The 20,666-nt window shown below is 39.8% G+C and overlaps 1 protein-coding gene and 1 long non-coding RNA gene across 7 annotated transcripts in view; both read left to right on the plus strand.

Annotated features, from left to right (window-relative positions):
* LOC129720721 (A disintegrin and metalloproteinase with thrombospondin motifs like) overlaps window positions 1-20,666 on the plus strand; it is a 379,962-nt gene that overhangs the window by 245,477 nt on the left and 113,819 nt on the right. The gene's annotated exons all lie outside the window — the stretch shown is intronic.
* On the plus strand, window positions 8,498-10,672 carry LOC129720736 (uncharacterized). Its single transcript, XR_008727268.1, has 3 exons — window positions 8,498-8,569; window positions 9,529-10,005; window positions 10,094-10,672. It is a non-coding gene; the product is annotated as an uncharacterized LOC129720736 (long non-coding RNA).

Below are 20,666 nucleotides of genomic sequence, written 5' to 3' on the forward strand. Positions count from 1 at the left end.
TTTGTGTCACATCCCATGATGAGCTGTTTGTTTTAGCTTGCAGTGTTGAACAAGCGCAGCAACTTCTTTGGGAGGAATCTCAATATTATCTCCGGGTCGATGGAACCTTCGGCGTGGTGGAGGGTTGCCCTTAATAAATTTTCGATTTCCATTCTTCAGAAGCATGATTATCTCTCTGATTGAAACAGTTTCCAAAAGTTTGTGTGCTTGTTAGAATCGTATCTCTAGCCGTGGCATTGGGGCTGTTTGGTCGACCAGCAGCATTTGCAGGTATTCCAGAGTCTGACGAGGGGCGTAAGCTAACTCTTAGGGCGCAAATAGGACCAATATTGTTTGACCCTGAATTCTGTTTACCATAGGCACCATTGATACCCTTGATATTGCCCTCTGGGATTCTACAATTGGTGTTACCAAACTGTTCAAAGTTGCCATTCCTCCCTTTGTTGGAGACTTTAGTTCTGGACTTGCCTGAAGTTATGGTAGATTTTTTAACATTATCACCCCAAATTAAGTCAGATCGTTCTATTGATTTTCATCATGCAAAAAAATAATTAATGAAAAATTTAATATTAAATTATATTATGATTTTGATTATATAATATAGTTATCTAGTAAACAAAATCGCAACACTGCTTGAGTAGCGAGATCGTATGCAAGATATTTTGTACGCGAATAAGATTACATGCAAGATAACTTGCTTGCGATTTTTAATCGCTGTGAAGCGGTTGTTTATTAGACAAATGTCAGTCTACTTGTGTGAGCATTACTATTCCGATACGCTATGCAAAACTTACGATCACAATTTATATGGCACACTTAAACTAATCCTACCTTCTTCTTTCGTATTATTCACCACGATACACGAAATGCATTTGTGAAAAACACTCGTTCGTGCAACTTGTTAATTTCATTTGTGAATCGAGTAAAATTTCGCGAGCTAAATAACACAACAGAAGGCTATGGACAGTGGTGCCGCATTGATTGTCTCGCAAGGGAGAGATTTCAGCTTTCACCGCAGTGCTTTATGGAAGCTTACCAGATAAACATCGTCCGTCGTTCTTTTCTAGTATGTGCGTTGAATTGCTCTTTAGTGTGAGAGCAGTTGTTTCCGCAGTGCAAGTATGTTCTCATGCGCTCTAAAGATTTTCTGAGGAGAAAAGACAAGCATGCATACTCCTAAATAACATTATTCGTTTTCCTACGCACTTTTGAAAAATTTTCCATATTCCCTCTTTCCATCTTCCGTTAATTTAATTTTCTATTTATTTTTTTCAATCGCTCTCATTCACTTTTTATTTGACTTTCATTGCTATTTCACCAACTTACTTCACTGCATACTACTGACAGAAGCCTTTTCCACATTTTTTTATAATGCGTTACTATTTTCCAACCGAATCTGTATTTACTTTTTAACTAATTGTCAGTAAGACTTTTAACCTGTTGTCTTTCACCTTACTCATACTTTCACTGGTCTAAGGGCTTACCTAACTATCCCATCAATGTCTCACGTGCTCTTTGTTATGTTATTTTCCATTGTTGTCACGTACTAATTTTCCAGCAGCCTCAGTGAATTAACAGTTACACTGGAGTAGAATTTTGTTAGTACATGGCGCGTGGAAAATTCGCATAAAACCTGAACATCACGTCGAAAATCGTTTGAAAATACACCTCTAGACTATTTTCATACATTCGAATAAGACTGACAGTAGAGTCAAACCCACTTTTGAATCAAGATTACAACTAGACACTATATAAAAACGGTCAGATAAAATAAGTAAACATATAAATGTGAGTGAACGCAAAATTCTTGTTCTCGTTTTGTTATTTGTTTTAAGGTATATTATTTACTCTTACAATGACCGTTTTCTTGTTTAAAATTTATATGTAATTAAAAATCTATGCCCTCTCAGCTGGTCCCGAGGTACGATGCTAGCCTAACAAGCCAGTCGTCGTAGGTTTGAGTCTCGACTCGGGAGAGACTGTTAGTGTCTGTACACTCAACAGTTGGCTGCAAAGTCTGTGTATAATAAACAGAAGGTCGAGTTCCGAATCGGAATGTAGCACCAAGGTTTTGCTTTTAACTAAGTACTTGTACTCATCTACATGCTCATATTTAAGTCATGGAATTTGATTGTTATAACTAATAAATACTTATTTACTTACTATTTTACTAACGTATATAATTACTTACTTATTAACGTAATTACTTACTCTTACCTACTTTTACTCTTACTTAACCATACTGTTACTTACTCGCACTCTAATTTACTCTTACTTTTAATTATTCTTGCTTACTCTTACTTATTCTTACTTATTCTTATTTACTTACTTTTCCTCTTACGTGCTCTTACTCTTACTTGCTATTACTCTAACCAACTCTTACTCTTACTTACTCTTGCTCTTACTGCTACTCTGACTCTTACTCCAACTGTTTCTCTTACTCTTACTATTACTTTTACTATTACTCTTATTTTTACTTTTACCCTTACTCTTACTCTTACTCTTACTCTTACTCTTACTCTTACTCTTACTCTTACTCTTACTCTTACTCTTACTCTTACTCTTACTCTTACTCTTACTCTTACTCCTACTCTTACTCTTACTCTTACTCTTACTCTTACTCTTACTCTTACTCTTACTCTTACTCTTACTCTTACTCTTACTCTTACTCTTACTCTTACTCTTACTCTTACTCTTACTCTTACTCTTACTCTTACTCTTACTCTTACTCTTACTCTTACTCTTACTCTTACTCTTACTCTTACTCTTACTCTTACTCTTACTCTTACTCTTACTCTTACTCTTACTCTTACTCTTACTCTTACTCTTACTCTTACTCTTACTCTTACTCTTACTCTTACTCTTACTCTTACTCTTACTCTTACTCTTACTCTTACTCTTACTCTTACTCTTACTCTTACTCTTACTCTTACTCTTACTCTTACTCTTACTATTACTCTTACTATTACTCTTACTATTACTCTTACTTTTACTCTTACTCTTACTCTTAATTTTATTCTTACTCTCACTCCTAGTAAATAAAAAATTGAAAAAATTAATAATTATTTTTGTTATTAGGTTCATTTTCAAAACTACAAAAAAATTGCTTAACATTGAAGGCAGTGATCATGGAGGAATTAGAAATAAAAAAGTAAAAGTACAGTTTTCCAGAAAAAAAAAAACAAAAAAATAAAACCAAAACGATTGGTTTGATTAAAACAACCATGGCTCTGCATTTCCGAAACATAACAATGAAACTAAATATTTTACGCAGTCATTTTGATTCGGAAAGTTTCAGTTTCATTTGATACGCTTTTGATTTGATAGCAGACAAACGCTGCTTCACTTTTGGATTGTTATAGCTCAGTCACACTCACCCAAATCAACCATATTACTAACCAGAACAACCGCATCTTAGACCTCTGCTTTGTGAGCGCCCAGGATACGGCCCCATATTTGTGCGAAGCCCCTGCTCCATTAGTAAAAATTGTCCCCCACCACCCACCTTTATTAGTAACCATTAATGCCAATCTGAAACGTGATTTTGACACTGCATCCGCTACCGTATCTTACGACTTCCGCAATGCCGACCACCAGAGTATCGCCGAGTTTTTCTCCGAGCTCGACTGGAACTCTATTCTAGACTCCGTCAATGCCGAAAACGCCGCTCAAACTCTCTCCAACGTATTGGCCTATGCCATCGACCGATACGTTCCAAAGAAGATCCAACATCCCGCGCCCCGACAGCCGTGGCTAACGAGAGAACTTCGACAGCTGAAATCTGAGAAGAGAGCTGCCTAGAAGAAATTCAAAAGCTTTCATAAGCACTGACCAACATGGATTCACAGCCGGTCGCTCCACCGCTACTAATTTGCTTTGTCTCACTTCGTACATCAGTGACAGTATGGTGAAACGTGCTCAGACGGATGTCATTTACACTGACTTGACAGCTGCCTTCGATAAACTGAACCATCGCATAGCCGTCGCAAAACTTGACAATCTTGGAATCAAGGGGAATCTGTTACTATGGTTCCAATCGTACCTTACCGGTCGCCGTCTAACCGTTGCTATTGGGGATTGCCAATCCTCTTATTTTGACGCTACGTCTGGAATACCGCAGGGAAGTCACCTAGGACCACTTATCTTCCTGCTCTATTCTAATGACGTGAACCTAGTTATTAAAGGACCACGGATGTCTTACGCGGATAATCTCAAACTCTATCTTGAAGTTCACACAATTGAAGACTGCCACTTCCTTCAACGTCAGCTAGATATTTTTGCCGATTGGTGCCATCAGAACCGTATGGACGTTAATCCATCTAAATTCTCGATTATATCATTTTCGAGGAAAAAACAGACCTTACATTACAAATACGCTTTGCTAGGAACTGAAATCGAGCGCGTAAACCAAGTTAAAGACTTGGGGGTTATTATGGATTCCCAGCTAACATTCAAGCCTCACATTTCGTTTACCATCGACAAAGCCTCTAGAGTTCTGGGATTCATCTTCAGGACCGCTAAGGAATTTATAGATATTTACTGCCTCAAATCGTTGTATTGCGCAATATCTCGCGCTATATTAGAGTACTGCTCGGTTGTCTGGACCCCTCATTACAACAATGGCGCGGAAAGAATAGAATCAGTTCAACGGCGCTTTTTGAGATTTGCTCTTCGTAAACTGCCATGGACGGATCGTTTCCGCCTACCAAGCTATGAAAGTCGCTGCTTACTAATACGTTTGGAGCCTTTGTCTGTCCGTAGAGACACGGCCAGGGCGTTGTTTACCACAGACCTTTTGCAAGACCGCATAGACTGCCCCGCTCTTTTGGAACAAGTGAATATAAACGTGCAACCTCGTGCTCTGCGAAACAACTCGATGCTGCGATTACCTGCTCAACGAACTAACTACAGCATTTTTGGCGCAATAGTTGGTCTCCAAAGTTTATTTAATAGAGTATCCGCTCTATTCGACTTCAATTTTTCTCGAACGCTTCTTCGTCGGCGATATCGTTTATATTTTTTAAGATCTGACTAGTTGTAATGTCCTATTGTTGTATTCCCGTTTCTTTATATGTATTGACTCTCTAAAGATATTTTTTTTTATTGTTAGCTTTAAGTTACACCATTGGGGCACTTGCTCGCCTGTTGGTGAATAGACCAAAGAAATATATGAAAAAATAAATTTGATTCCTTCCGGATACTGTCATCGAATCACGATGAACATTTTCGCTGCTAAGCAGATTTGATTGCGGGTTTCTTTCCTGTCTGGTGTTCATCACGTCATTTCAAATAAAACTCATGACTGTCTCAAATAATGGAGATACTGACAAACATTCCTTCAGCGTGTCATTTGAAACTAGCACCGCATCATGTCATTTGATGATAGTTTCCTCACACCAAAAGACACAGTTGGAACGGAAATGGCATGAAATAAATATGTCAAGCGAGTTCCGATCAATATTTTGGAGATTTTTTTGCTGTTGATCACTGGCGCCTCGGAGACATATTGGGTTGTGAAACTGGTGTTGGTGTCCTCCGTTTCATATTGTTTAGATTTTCTTTTCTCCCTCTTCCCCTTATATGCGTGATGTACTGTATGAAAGCCCCCTGTCTGCGTCAGCGCTCATCGTCATTTTCAATTGAGAATCGTCAGGTGATAGTGACGCTATTAATCTCCACTCGCAACTGAAAATCATTTGTTTTCTTTTCAAGAGCTTCAGTTGTCAAAATCAAAGCAAGAGAGTAGATTTTATTCGACTCAAAGTGCTCGAAAATGAAACAAATGTTTTTCAATTGAAAGTCACGGGTCACAGCATCACTATAACCTGACAACTGACTATTGAAGATGACTTTGCCAGGTTCTTGGTATAATGTATTGAGCAAAGTTGTAGACAGTATTTCTGTCGTCCCAGAAAAATATACATCGCGAGACAAACAGAAATTTTTTGTAGAAAAAATTACTTGAAAATACAATCAAAAATAAAATATCCTGAAAACCAAGCAAACAAACCGTTTTGGTTCTAAAAACATTATTATTAATATCTTCTTTACTTTTTTCGTTTTTACCTTTCATATGCTATTTCCCACATTTTTCGCTTTAGTAACACAACTCAATCAACACATTTTACCACGTGTAAGTGTAATTATCTTAATTGTACTTACTCTTGCTGACTGTTATTGTGCGATTTGGACGTGATTTTGAAATTGATAAATAATTATGCCGGCCACGATCGACAATTTCTGCACTACAAAAGAAGGAAAGGAATGCTAATGACGATCGTGATAAAGGACAATGTATAAATTATTGAACTGCAAGGTTAAACTTCTGACGAATTGCCCCGAGCAAGGTTCAAACATAGGACAACAAGTTTGTTATGAAAGCTCGAAACCAACTGGCGGGATTTTGTAGTTAAGTAATATAAACTGTTGGTCTGCTACCCTCACTATATTTTTTGTAGTATGTTCATTCGAAAAATAAACAAAATAAAGATAGAGATTCTTTTGTTTGAAAAATAGTAACAGTATTTCCATTTCCAAACAAAGCATTCCATCATGATTTTTGTACTCAGTGATTAGTGTCTATCTTACTACGACTGTTATTGATTGAAATTCAACTTATTAGCTAGCTTTACTCAAGAACTAGAATAATATAACAACACCAGCCGGGAGGAAAGCCTATGCATTACGACAGCAAACTTCTGTCTCGATTAAACTAATCATCGCTAGCAGAACCAACAAATCTAAAACAGGTTCTACTTCTAGCTTTCCCGGGCAGTATGCCACGAGTTGAACTTGATCTACTTTTCGGATCCTAGACAGACAAATAATACCTGGGAAGTACGCCCTTTGGCGGTTTGGCAGTTCTGCCGATCACATTGGAAGGTTATTCATATTAAATAGATCACCGCCTACTGCGGACATACGCGAACACCAGCATGAGACGACGAGAAACCCTTATTATTTAGTTGCAGCCATTGCCAATTCGAGCGGAGCCCAACCAACTGAATCGGAAATCGTATTTCCTTTCTTTCCGATCAATCTGCTGCAGCCGGACAACCATCGGCGATTAATGACGCGGCACCCTCATTGACAACCCGTCATTGGATTAGTTTATCTCAGCTAGAAACTGCGGTTGCTTTGTAAGCTGCAGCATACTTACAACTCCACCGTCGTCGGAGGAAATACTGCCTTCTAATTGGCTTCGAGAAAAAAAAAACGAAACTGCACTATAAACAACGATTATCTTTATGACTCAAACCTACCGAACGCAGTCGGATCTGAACAGCTAACAACAGGCAATCAACTAATGCTGCTTTGCGTTCTAGCGTGTTTATAAAGTGTATGTTTATTGGGCAATTATATCATTCTTGAATTGTTTCATCCAATAGCTAGGGCTCTTCGTGTCCCGAGAAACAAAGTGTACAGCAAGATTATATCTCTCAAAACTCGTTGTGAGTATTGAATGTTACTTACATTCTCAGGAGTTTGTTGAACCGACTACAATTACCTATTGAAAAAAATTAAACAATTAGCTCGGAATACTGACATTGTGTTCGTGGAGTGAAACACTTTAAACCTATGGAACACCATTACTACCTCGAGACATCCACGTGCTAGTGATAACAGCCCAGTGAAAAGGCAACCAGATTCTGAATCAGAATGTCGTCATCGTGGCCATTAGACGCTGCTAATACTGCAACCGCACACACAATCCACTTCGAAGCTGGTCGGTGAGATAGTTCTCAAATCAAAAGTTGCCGCAACAATAAATAATTAAGTTATTTATTACTTCTACTGTGTTTGGCCGGCGTACTGCAATGAAGTCTCATTGCGATTGACGCACCGTGCACAAAGTTGTAATGCATCGTATTGGAAGCGTGTTTGGCTGCTTCGGTTTTATGAGTATTCTCACTGACCTTGAACTATATAGATAGTTCATTACGCGCTTCATAACCATTAAACACAAATACATATGTTATTATCAACTATTTTAGTACATTGTAACATGCAAATTTCATTTTAACTACGGAATTGCCGACACCTCTGTCGAGCTCTCTGCTGAATATTACCATCGCAGGATGCTCCTCTGGCATTCGTGTCACGAAACCGGCCCACTGTAGTGTGCTGTATCTTATAAGCCTGATAATATTCGCATGTTGGTACCTCAGATCGTCTAGCTTCACGAACGGGTCCGAAAATAAATCCATGACGGAAAACCGTTGAAGACAGAAAACAACAAAAAATGTTTCGTTTTCTTTTCCAATCTGTTGTCTACGAGTCTCCTTCCTTACTATTTTATACAAATTTATAAACATTTGAAATCTTTCACTCTGCCACTCCATTCCATATTATTCAGGCATAAATTGCATCAGCCAGTTTGCGCTAAGTAACTTTTCTCTCTCTTACTCTCTCTCTACGAATCATACAATGCTTGATAACTTAGAGCACCTCCCAATGCATATTTTACTGATTTCTGATAATATTGCTTCTAGTACATTACTCATGTTTGAGTTAATAACCTCGTAAAGATTTCTACTGTGCTTTTAAACCATTCTCAACACAATATACGGTAAGCGTAGTATTTTGAAATCGTAAATACTGTTACGATTACTGTTGATGTGAAACTCCGATGCTTGTAATCGGTTTAAACACAGTCTGTAAAACGATTCCTTTTTATTAAGCCTAGTTATCTCGCAACCCACTTTCGAAACGATCATAACTCGATGCCAGTCCTTTGAGCGAAGAAAATCTCTCCAATGAGTTACCAATGCAGTGGTCAGCGGTTACATCATTTTACACTGCACTGTGTGCTCCATTTCTTTCAAGGTCCTGGCTATGTCTTTTTTCTTTCTTTCGCCCAGCCAAATTACTACACGTAATGTTCACATTCACACCCGTTAAGTGCCATATGAAGCAGTAGCAATGCTCCCAGGAGAGACCAATCGAACCAGTTTCTTGAACCGATTTTAGTGGCGCTGTAGGGGATGTTTTTGAAGCTTTTCGAGATATCCTGAACTAGTTAACGGTATTAGAGGGGTGTTTCCACGCTCCCCTACGCTGACCAGCGGCCAGACGAAACGCTGTTTGTATGTACAAGCAATTTAGGGAAACAAGCATAATAACAATTTCATTTAATTCTGATTAATTCAATTCGCATGGCTTCGAAGAAAACCTGTAATAGGTCCACAGGTTGCAAGCGAGTCACCTGTTATCGTGTTGTTAACTAAGCAAGATCTGGATAAATTTTAAGTTCTTTTTAAATCAAAAAGCGCTTAATAGTAACGTTTTAGAGTTAGCTGTGAACTGAAAAAAAAATTATTGCTTTCAGAAGTATCATAATAAGGACCGAGTTGAAGGAATCGAAAAGTTAGAAAATCACAAACATGGTTAAATCTGTTCAAAAGTTGAAAACATATTTTTTACTTTAATATTCTGAGAAAAATGAACATTAATTTAATAATTTAATTTAGATTTTCTAATATCCAACCTATCCTTAATGATTTCTCCCCTTTCTGTCTCTCTTTTCAGGTTAGTAAACTGCAGTTGAAACTTTTGTAACTTGTTCGTGAGTAGCACTCAAACTGTCCACTTTCTTAAAAAATATCAAATTCAAGAAGCAAACTCTTATGTCCTGCAACACGATTAAAATCAACACTTATTGGATATATTGGGCCACTCATTAAATCACACAGTTGCAAAAACGCTAAAGCAACACTCAAAAGGTCAATTGGTTAGGACACAAAAGGTCAATTGGTTAGGATTCGACAACCTCTCTAACCACTCATCCGGCTTCCGCTGAGTGAAGTGTCAGAATAAGATAATCACACGTTACGCAAAACAAATCAGTTTGTAGATCGCGTTAGGGATCGCGCTGCGAATTCAGTTGTGTTGATGCACGCCGTAATTAACGATCTACCTTCTGAACCGGTGCGCGGTGACGGTGGCAGCGGCGATTGCCGAACGGCAATGAACTTTGCTGGCATTTCGAGGTCGCTGTAGAAAGCGGTGAGAAAAAATTCGATCGATTGCCAATCGACAAACAACAGCAAAAAAATACTTGTTATAAATTGCCTTATTTAAATTCAAAGTACAGATTCCCAGCCACCTGGAGACAAGATGGGTCCACTCGCGGGTGCGTGCCGAACCGTCATCATGTCAGATCCAAATCTCCGCCGGCATGCAGCATCTGTTCTTCGCCACAAATAATAGCTTTTCAGCGCTCTAAATGGCAAACTATTTCACAACACAGCAAAGTGATGAGCATCATTTGGGCCGCCTGTAGTGTTGCTACTAGTTAAAGGACGGTCTTTTTCTAATTGATGGTCTTCAAACACTTATATTATCATCCTTTGAGTCGAGAGATGAGTGGACTTGAATGGGGGACAGAAGATTTGCAATATTGCGGTCGTTTGGAGGCTCTCGGAATACCACAACTATAGAATATTTCTCCAATTTAATCTGGATTCCTTGACTCAACTATATTATATGTTGAGAACTTTTATCTTTTTCGCTATCAATAACAAGACGTCGATTTGGTACAAATTGCTATTTTTTCATTATACTGTATGCAAATACTTAATTTTTCATTATGTTATCGTGTGCATTTGAGTTTTTGGAACAAAGTTAAAAGAGCGCTTAACTATTTACAGAGTACTGTAAAATAAACCCATATACAGCTAAATAGAGCTAGAAAACACAAAAAATCTGAACTTTGTCGCAAAAAATTAATTTCTCCATTTTAATAAAAAGAAATCAATTGTAATTGTTTCTAATGACAATTAAAATACTTATTTTCCATTTGCTTGCTGATGATTTAATAATTGATTCATTAAATTTCTTGAATTTATCTACACTGGGGTCGCATTTTACGCGGTTAGTTGTACCGCATTTGAAAGATTAGATTCGATATATTAAAACTAAACTTATTTGATACCGCGTACAAATAATCTTCTGAATCGAGTAAAAATAATCCGAATTATTGTAAAAATATTCCGTTTAAAAAAACGCATAAAAACAACCCGCGTAAAAAGCAACCCCAGTGTATCTTGAAACCATGTCAATGCAATAAGAGTATCAAGTACTCAAAATGAATGTCATTTATTGCACACTTTGAAGGACAAATAGGAAAAAAATACTTCGATTTGGTTTTGAACTTTTCTCCCTATACGACCAAAAAAAATTTAAACGCTCTAATCGGCCATTTTATTCCACCATCGTCATCTCTGTCGTATCTTTTCATTAATTTTTGTTCGATAACTTTCCAATATTGCTCCATGGGTTGACATTGAGGACAGTTACGTGAATACCAAAGTAGTACTTCTCCACTGTAGTACACTGGGGTCGCTTTTTACGCGGGTTGTTTTTATGTGTTTTTTTAAACGGGATATTTTTACAATAACTCGGATTATTTTTACTCGATTCGGAAGATTATTTGTACGCGGTATCAAATAAGTTTAGTATAAATATATCGATTCTAATCTTTCAAATGGGGTACAACTAACCGCGTAAAAAGCGACCCCAGTGAAGGTATATGCCAAATCAGGTCAGAACTTAACAGGTCCATTGTGGAATTGATTGTATGGAGAAATACTCTGTTTTAGGCCCTCGTGTACATTATACATTTTGAGTCCATAAACTTCGATTTAAATGGACCCCCTACGACCAATAATTCTGATCTTTTGTGGCATTGCCCCAACGTTTCAACTGTTCGCATTTTTGTTTGTTTTTTTTTACCTTTTTCAGGGTCACTTATTGAGAAGCAATCTACTACGTGTTGTTATAATAGTGCTTGTCTTCTCTCCAAGATTAAGCTAAGTAACAAAACTGGTTATGACAAAGTTTTATAGTTGTTTTAGTTGCAACAAGCACTATAAAACTTTGATATAACAAATTTCGTTACTAGGGTACTAAACGGCTATCTTCTTTAACGACCTTACCATCTCCTCCTGCAAACTATAACTCTAACAGCTTATAATGTGCTTTAGTCGATGATATTTTTGAAGGTTAATAGAACAGAGTTTTTCAAGTCTGGAGAGATATTTTGTATCGAAGAACCTGAGAAAAAAAAAGCCATGATTAAAAAGTGCTGTTTGGAAACGAGTGGCCTGATCCTGCTGAGATTCGATCCTATCGCTGACTTGCTTGTCAACGTGGAATCTGTAATCTTACGGCTACGAGGTTTCTTCAACCCTTATCTACAAATACCTGGCCAGATCGTAAGCTTTCTGGTGAATTTATCGACAAAAACAAGTTTGAACATCATATCGACCAGTGGTTTCTCATACTCATACTCATTTTCATACATTCCACCGTCCATGAGGATGCATTTTTCGTACTTCTGACGGTGCTTTCACTGACATTAATTTTCATGGACCGATAGCATTGGGCTTACCCTGGTCGTTCTCAACAGCTTTGAATCCTTATTTCCTCTACGACACTTGCATAGATCTCGTCGATCGATTACATGCCGCTCATGGAAATGTTCGAGAACGCTGCACACGGTCGATACAGGCAATTTCGAAGACTTCTCAGTTATTGATCCCTAATTCAATTCGCAGCTTCCATCAAATATAACCTTCCACGATACCAAATAAATATTAACAAACCTTTTAACACTGAAAAAGGATTAAATTTCGAAAAAAAACTGCTGCCAAAATATCCCTAATCCGACCGCAAGGAGCACTACACTAAAATAAGCAGTGCACCCAGATAATCAATGATTCGAGCCTTGGGATGTAGATCGATATGTTATTTCAATTTATATTATTTTTTCTACATCTTAGTTATAGTGTTTTAAAAGTCCTAAATACCATAACTGTTCTATTTTTCATACACAGTCTTCATCTAAAGCGGTTCGCTAGCAGTTCTCTAACGCGGAAGGTCGAAAACCTTCGAAGACGCTGAATTGGAGAAATTGCTTGATGAGGATCCATGTCAAACCAGCATATTAGAAGTGTCCGAACTATAGTACAATAAACATTTTGTTAAGCTTCCATTCGTCTAATCGTTTCGCGTAGCAAAAATCACAATATTTTTCGAAAAAAGCGGAGCGGAAAAAAATCGCGAAAAAAATATGAATATAAGTATTCTTCGCACACTTTATTTACTTTAACTTTTATGGCGACAGATCGTTAAGACCCTAGGCCGAATCCAGAATACGTTTCCACAAAACTCGGTCTTGGACTGCACCTATCCAGTCTCCTCATACACCCGCTGCTTTGGCATCCTCGTCGACAGCACACATCCAGCGTGTGCGAGGTCTGCCTCGAAGTCGTCGGCCTCTATCCGGTTCTCTGCTGAATATTATCTTTTCCAGTCGCTCATTCACCATCCGTGCTACGTGGCCAGCGCACTGTAACCTGCCGTGTTCCATTAGCTTGATAATATCTTCGTGTTTGTATACCTGCGCCACAACCCATTTTCTAGTTTGCCTACGAGTATTGATCGCAGGATTCTACGCTCGAAAACTCCAAGCGCTCTTCGTTCGGCTTCCTTCCACGTCCACGTGTCCGGAGGATCAGAGTCCTATAGAGCGCAAATTTCGTATGGATCTATAGGCTACGGACCCGAAGCTGGCTACGCAATCCATAATAAGCACTATTCGCTGCCGCAATCCGTCTCTTCACCTCGCGGCTCACCTCGTTGTCGCATGTCACGAGAGTACCAAGATAAACAAATTCGTCGACGACTGCGAAAGTATCTCTATGCATCTCCACCGCAGCACCAACACCCGTAGAACTACCACACTCTCTGCCAGCCACCATATACTTCGTTTTGGCAGTGTTAATGGTGCGTCCAATTCTCGTAGCTTCCCTTTTAAGAACCGTAAATGCTTCTTCAACTGCTCTACGGTTAACACCAATGTCGTCCGCGAAGCCCAGAAGCATGTGAGACTTTGTGATGATGGTATCGTATTGCACTCTCTGAAGCTAAGCACAGCAAATTGGAGAGCCCGCAACCTTGCTTCAGACCATCTAACGTCACAAAAGCGTCCCAAAACTCGCCCGCTGTCCTGACGCATGATGTAAAACTGTCAAGCGTCACACATAACAGTTTAATTAGTTTTGTTAGAAAACCATGCTCAAGCCTATTTGCTACAACTCGTTGCGTTTTACTGTATCGTACGCCGCCTTAGAGTCAATCAACAGATGCAAGTTGTGTTCTCGAAACTTGTGGAGAATCTGTATCAAGGAGAATATCTGGTTCGTTGTAGATCGCCCCACTTGAAAACCGCATTGGTATTCTCCAACAAAGGCTTCCTGCAACGGCCTCAATCGCTGGAACAGGATACGAAAGAGAATTCTGTAAGCGGAATTGTGGAGGGTTATGCCTCGATAATTACTAGAGTCGAGTCTATGTCCCTTCTTTTAGATAGGGTATATGAGACCCTCCAACCAGTCCGTAGGTAGTTGTTCCTCAGACCATACGCTTACGATAATCTGGTGAATTGCATTACACAGCCGCTCGCTCCCGACTTTGAAACGTTCGGCCTGTAAACCGTCCTTCTTAGCGGTTTTGTGGTTCATTATCTATTGCAAGCATTCTTCACCTCGTCCAATGTTGGTGGGTCCACAGCTTGTCCGTCCTCCCCAATTTCTATCCTGTTCCCCTCGACGACTCTCCTACCTTCCTCACCGTGCAACGACACTTCAAAATATTGCTTCTAACGCCTGACCACCTGCGATTTAGTACCTGTCATTACACATGGCAGGTACTGGCACGGTCCGGTTCCTGATTCCGTTGATCGTTCTATAGAAGCTTCTCGTGTCGTGCGTGGTGAAGCAATTCTTCGCCTTCGCTAGGACGCTCACGTTTCTTTTCGGCAGCTCATTCCTCCCGATATTTCTCCCGCTTGTGACGCGTCACACGGTTAGCTGCTACTAACGTGTTGGCGTAGGCTCGGTTCTTCTCTTCCGTCGCCTCTAGACACTCAGCATCGAAACACCCACTATCACTTCTCGCGCTGTTTCGCTGACCGCATCATGGATGTGTTTCCACTGCTCGTTCAAGTCCACTCCAGCTGGTTCACCGATCCGTCTATCAACTTTCCGAATATACTCTGCAGTGACTCCTTCCGCTGATAATCTCTGGATGTCCAGACGAATCTTCCTCGCCGATCTCGATTTGAATAAGTTCGACAACCGGGTGCGAATTTTGTCTACCACGATGTAGTGATCCGTGTCGATGTTTGGCCCTCGAAACAACCGCACACCTATGACGTCTCAAAAGTGCCAGCGGTTGATCAGCATGTGGTCGATCTGGGAGCAGGCCTCTCCATTGGATGTCTCCAGGTGTGCTTCCGAATATTCAGACGTGCACTATAAGTACTACAGATGGCCATTCCCCTGACCGCGGTGAAGTTCACTTGTTGGTGAAGGTTTTCCCTACCTATAACAGGACGAAAAAATTCCTCTCGTCCGACTTGTGCGTTCGTATCTCCGATGACGATTTTTATATTATGTGGTGGGCACTCTCCATACGTTTTCTCAAGTAGCTCATAGAACTTCTCCATTATGTCATCGGTTTTATCGTTTGTCGACGCGTACACGTTAATAAGGCTGTAATCAAAGAATCTGCCTTTGATCCTCAATACGCATAGACGGTCATTAATAGGCCTCCACCTGATGACACGCTTCATTTGGTTTCCGAGTATCACGAAACTAACGCCCTGTTCCGCTCTGTCGCCGCCGCTGTAGTAGATGTGGAACTTGTAAGAAGTGCCCGCGGTCGGATCAACCACCCGAAATTCACGTCCTCCGGTTTTAGGCCAATGCACCTCTTATATGGCTGCTACCTCCACTTTGCCTTCCGTAGCTCTCTGGCCAAGATGCCCGCGCGTGCCGGTTCGAGCAGAGTCCTAACATTCCATGTGCCAAGTTTCCAATTGTTGTGCTTTTTCGTTTGCCTATCTCTATACCGATTGTTCCGATTCGTATTATTCTCTGACTTGCTCTTAGTATGTTTATTTCAGCATGCTGCCTTACTAGGGATGCGATGTCTAGTCTCGCGACAAGCCGTCTTGGCTGTAGCTGGCGAGACACCGCATTTCATAGTTCAGCCGTCCGCACCGGATCAGTCGCTTGAGCCACCCCTAACCTGGGGAACAGACGCTCAGGCAAGCTGCTCTCCAAGAAGAACAGCTCCTCCTTCCCTATCAGCATACGATCAAGTTCCCACCGGTTCACCGATCTTCCCTTGGTTGCTCGTATCCCAGTCGGTACCATGCGGACATAGGGATAGGAGTTGCTGAGCATTATACTATGGACCACACTGGGGTCTATTTTATGCCAACTAGTATGGGTGTGCTGCTGGTACGCATTGCCCAGCCGTTTACCAACCATTCTTGGAATGCTTTGAAGCAGTCACTCAATCGCCATTAACACAAAGTTGTCGGAAATATGAATAGTGAATTCTAAATAACTTTGATATACGTTTTAGGAGACATCCGCTATGCTGGTAGCCCTTGAAACAGTATTGCCGTTGTTTGCATTTTGCGGTTGCCGACCTAATTCTTCGTGTATTCGCTTAAGTTTACTAGTGACTGCATGAAGTTTATGTATATTTATATATGCTATTTGTTAGCTTGAGGAGATTATTTTATATTGATTACTGTTTAGCAAGGCAATCGACCTTCTATAAACTCATAAGTTTCAGACTTTTGTAGGAATCTCCGTAGCCGCAAGGTTACAGAGTCCGCTTTGACAAGCGGGCGCGGGTCGTGGGATCGAGTCTCGGTAGAATCAGGTCATTTTGGTTGTCAAAAAGAACAGAAGGGTGCAAATCACACACAAGCACGGATATAAATGACAAGCGTATCACTTACTCCAATAGTGATACTGTCAATAATATCAACTGCGCAGTACAGAAAACAACTGGGCAATATCACAATAGATCAAATTCTCTGGGGGCAGTGATGAATCCACGCAAAGAAAAAAAATACAATATTGAATATTGTGGGTTTGAAAAAAAACAATAAAAGTCGATTTCTAAAACCTTCATCCACTATATTGGTATCAATATGCTCTTGTCAAACAGTTGCATACATTAAGTAAAAAATAAATTGTTGTCGTCTACTCTGTAGTTAACTTGAACATTGTACATTTGTGAAGTTATGAATGCCACAAGCGTACGGCGCTAAAACAAGTGACTCCAAAGCGCGTTAATTTCAAAACACTGAATGCCTTTTCTATGCTCTTGATTCAATAATCGTATTAATTTAGCTGACCGGACAAATATCATTCCGCCCATGTTACTTACTGAGAACATTGTCGCCTTTTGGCTTCAGTATATCACCTTGATTCTGTAAATACTCATATTGGGTGGTGTTCGGTCATTGTTCTACAGAAACAGTAGGTCGTCATCGAGACTTTCAAAATGGCATGTGGAGTCAATTTCTGCCCTGTGAGCCTTAACCTGATTTCGGAAATACCCACATTGGGTGGTATTCAGTCATTTCCAGAAGCCAGAAGTCTTTTAGAATTCAAAATGATGTCGTTGGTCCATTCTTGGCTTCTATGCATCATCCCGATTACAAAAATGCCAACATTGGGTGGTATTCATTCATTTTGGCTGTTCTTCAGAAACCAAAACTCGCCATCTTGGATTTCGGAATGGTATGTATAAGCAAAGCCTTGGTACGGCATTCCTTTTGAGATTTGACCTTTTGTATATTCGACATAGACTTAGCAACCAACTGTTAGTGTACAGGATGATTGCGGGGCGATCGCCACGAACCTTTTGACTCCAACGGTCTCTCTCAGCCGAGATTCGAACATGCGACGACTGGTTTGTTAGGCCAACATCGTACCTCGAGACCAACTGGAAGGTTCAAAATGGTATGTAGAGTCACTATCTGGCCTCTGTGCAAAATCCTTATTCTGGAAATACCCATATTGGGTTCTATTCGATCATTTTTGGCTGTTTTCTAGAAGCCGGAATCGCCGTTCGAAACCGTCTGAGGTTGATTGTTCTGTCACAGAACAGATATGCAACTTCGAACAAAACTCTGCTGCAAATCCTTGCCCACGCTTTCGCATTTATTTCTTGCTGTTCTCTCCTACATTGATTTTTCAGTGCATCGTTCAAACAGTTTGCTCCAATAGTTTGAACATGCATCTATTCTTTTTTTTTTGCTTCAATGACCGGACAAAAGGGTGATCTTAAATCTATCCAAATCAAGAGATTTTTTAAGCAGAAATTCAGTAATAATTCACAATTAGCATTGATAGAAAAATCAAACTCAAAATCTTCCAACCATTCAAACATTGCATAACAAATTTTCTTGGATATTATACCGCGTGACTGTTGAAACCATTTCAACCAGTTAGTAGAATCACTTTAATATTTTGGTTAGAGTTGGAAACCGCGTTTTTCGACTAACCACAATTTTTTTTTCTGAAGATATCCACGCCCTCACTCACTCCGTATCCGTATCCATTTCACAATATGGATCACCATAGAAACATTTCTTACCACCGAAAACTTTCACCTGCCAAATTTGGTTCCACTTACTTGCTCAGTTCCCGAGTTATGCAAAAATTCGTGATTGATTTTTATAGGAGCCATCTCTTCCAGACGAGGGAGGGGTGCTGAGCCTCCGTGAAAATATTTTCTGACCCTAAGAACATGGTAGTGCCAGTTTTGTTCTATTTGCTTGATCAATTCCCGAGTTGTGCAGAAACTTGTGTTACATTTGTATGGTATCTCTCCGTTCCAGAAGGGGAAGGAATGTCAACCGTCCTAAAACCCTTTCCCGGCCCCAAAAAGCCCTGCATACAAATTTTCACGTCGATAGGTTCATTATTCCTCATGTCGATATGAATCAGAGAGACAGACAAACGGACTCCATTTTTATATGTTTAGATTACAACGATTTTGCAGTTCATCTGCTTGAAATAGGTAGATATTTGTCAAACAACTAAAATGACATTTTCTCTCTCTGGAAAAAAACATATTTGATCGACTCGTTCATTTGCGCATTTATATAATGTTTTTCCTCTCCTGTAAATCAATTTGAAACGATAGAGCGTATCTAATCCAATTCTCTGGAACGGTACACTCTTTTTATTAAATCAGCGTCTAGCAAGTCTTGTTTATTGTTGCCGACAGGATCAAGCTGATTGCATTCAAATGACCATTTCTCCAACACTCGTTCTCTGCTTCATACTACATTCAATCTCATTTCATTCCATTGCAACTATAACTATAAGAGAAACCACTTACTCAATTCAATTTTCCGTATATGTATCTAAAACTAGTTATTCAATCCAAATAAAATGCAGACAACCATTCCCTTTGCTTGCAAACTACGGGTACAAATTTAATTGAAATAGTAACCCTAGGCGGAATAATATAATCTAATGACAAGAAGACAAATGAATCGAAAGAACGTCTTGTTCGTGTTTTGAAACGTCACTTCGAACTGGTTAACAATCTCCTGTCAATGAGTTATCATCGTGCTTCAAACACCGCACACTGGCAAAATTGTCTTGCAGGACGTGAAAATCGAATCTCGAGACATAATACTCCCAACTGATCTGTTGCGCAATCAATGCACCCAGTAACCCAGTTGGCAGTTGCGATCATGCGGAATGGGGCCACTCGATAAATTTAGCGCGTTGCCGGCAATAGCAGCAACAACCAACGCGGGGTGCGATAACGACCGATATGGTGACCGTACTTTGTTTCCCTGTCGGACAGCTGCGGGTCTCAAGCCCAGGCCAGTCAGAGCGCTTTACGAGGCACATTTTGAGTTGCGGATTTATTTGGCATTATCTGCCCCGAAAAGGAAAAACTGTCTCTCTCGGCGGGCAGTGGAGAATTTTAACGATGACCATTAAATTATGGCTTGCAATCGAAGCTGACGTCAGGACGTCGGTCACGAGATGGGCTACTTTTGTCGACCAGCGAGATTGAATGCACTGATTCCCCGAATGCTCGGTCCGGGGAGATCACAACGAACGATTGCTTTTGTCACCACAAATGTTACTTCAGAGATTGCGCAGCTCAAATCATTTAACGAGTGGTTCACCTTTTCAAAGAATTGTAGTGACAAGTTAGTCCAATTTGGTTCCAACTTATCTATTAGAAGTTTGACTTTCTTTCGCTTTAAAAGTATTCATTTGTTTTATCTGATTCAGTTGACTGGTAAAATGGTATAAAGTTTTTTTAGTCCAATGAGCAATTTGAGGTGATAATAACTTGTTCCTTTGACTAGATTTTAACTCAACGCCAGTCGGGTTACCGCTGGAACTGACCCATAACCCAAGAGTCAGCCGAATGATAAGTTATTACGATCAGGGATACACGTGTTCATGAGAATCGCTTTGTCATCCTGGTAGAACGTCAAATGGTAGCGCTATAGACTAATTCATATCCCGCAGCGTGTAATTTACTTAGTTATGTGTTTCGTCCAACAGAAGTACACAACACGAAAATTGATCCATTTTACTGGGTAGCAATAAAGGTTATTTCAATATTATTCAACTAATTATAGTAACATTCACATGAATTGAAATTTGTTTTACCTTTCAACTAAAAAAGTATAACAATCACTTGAAAATCAAAGATACAAAAAGTGATCCAACTTTCATTACACTGTGTTGTGTATATTTGTGTGCGTGTTTGTGTCACTTTTCTCAGAGAGTCACTTTTCTAAGAGAGAGCTG

The sequence above is a fragment of the Wyeomyia smithii genome, chromosome 2 (genome assembly GCF_029784165.1).
Source record: "Wyeomyia smithii strain HCP4-BCI-WySm-NY-G18 chromosome 2, ASM2978416v1, whole genome shotgun sequence".
Lineage (NCBI taxonomy): Eukaryota > Metazoa > Arthropoda > Insecta > Diptera > Culicidae > Wyeomyia > Wyeomyia smithii.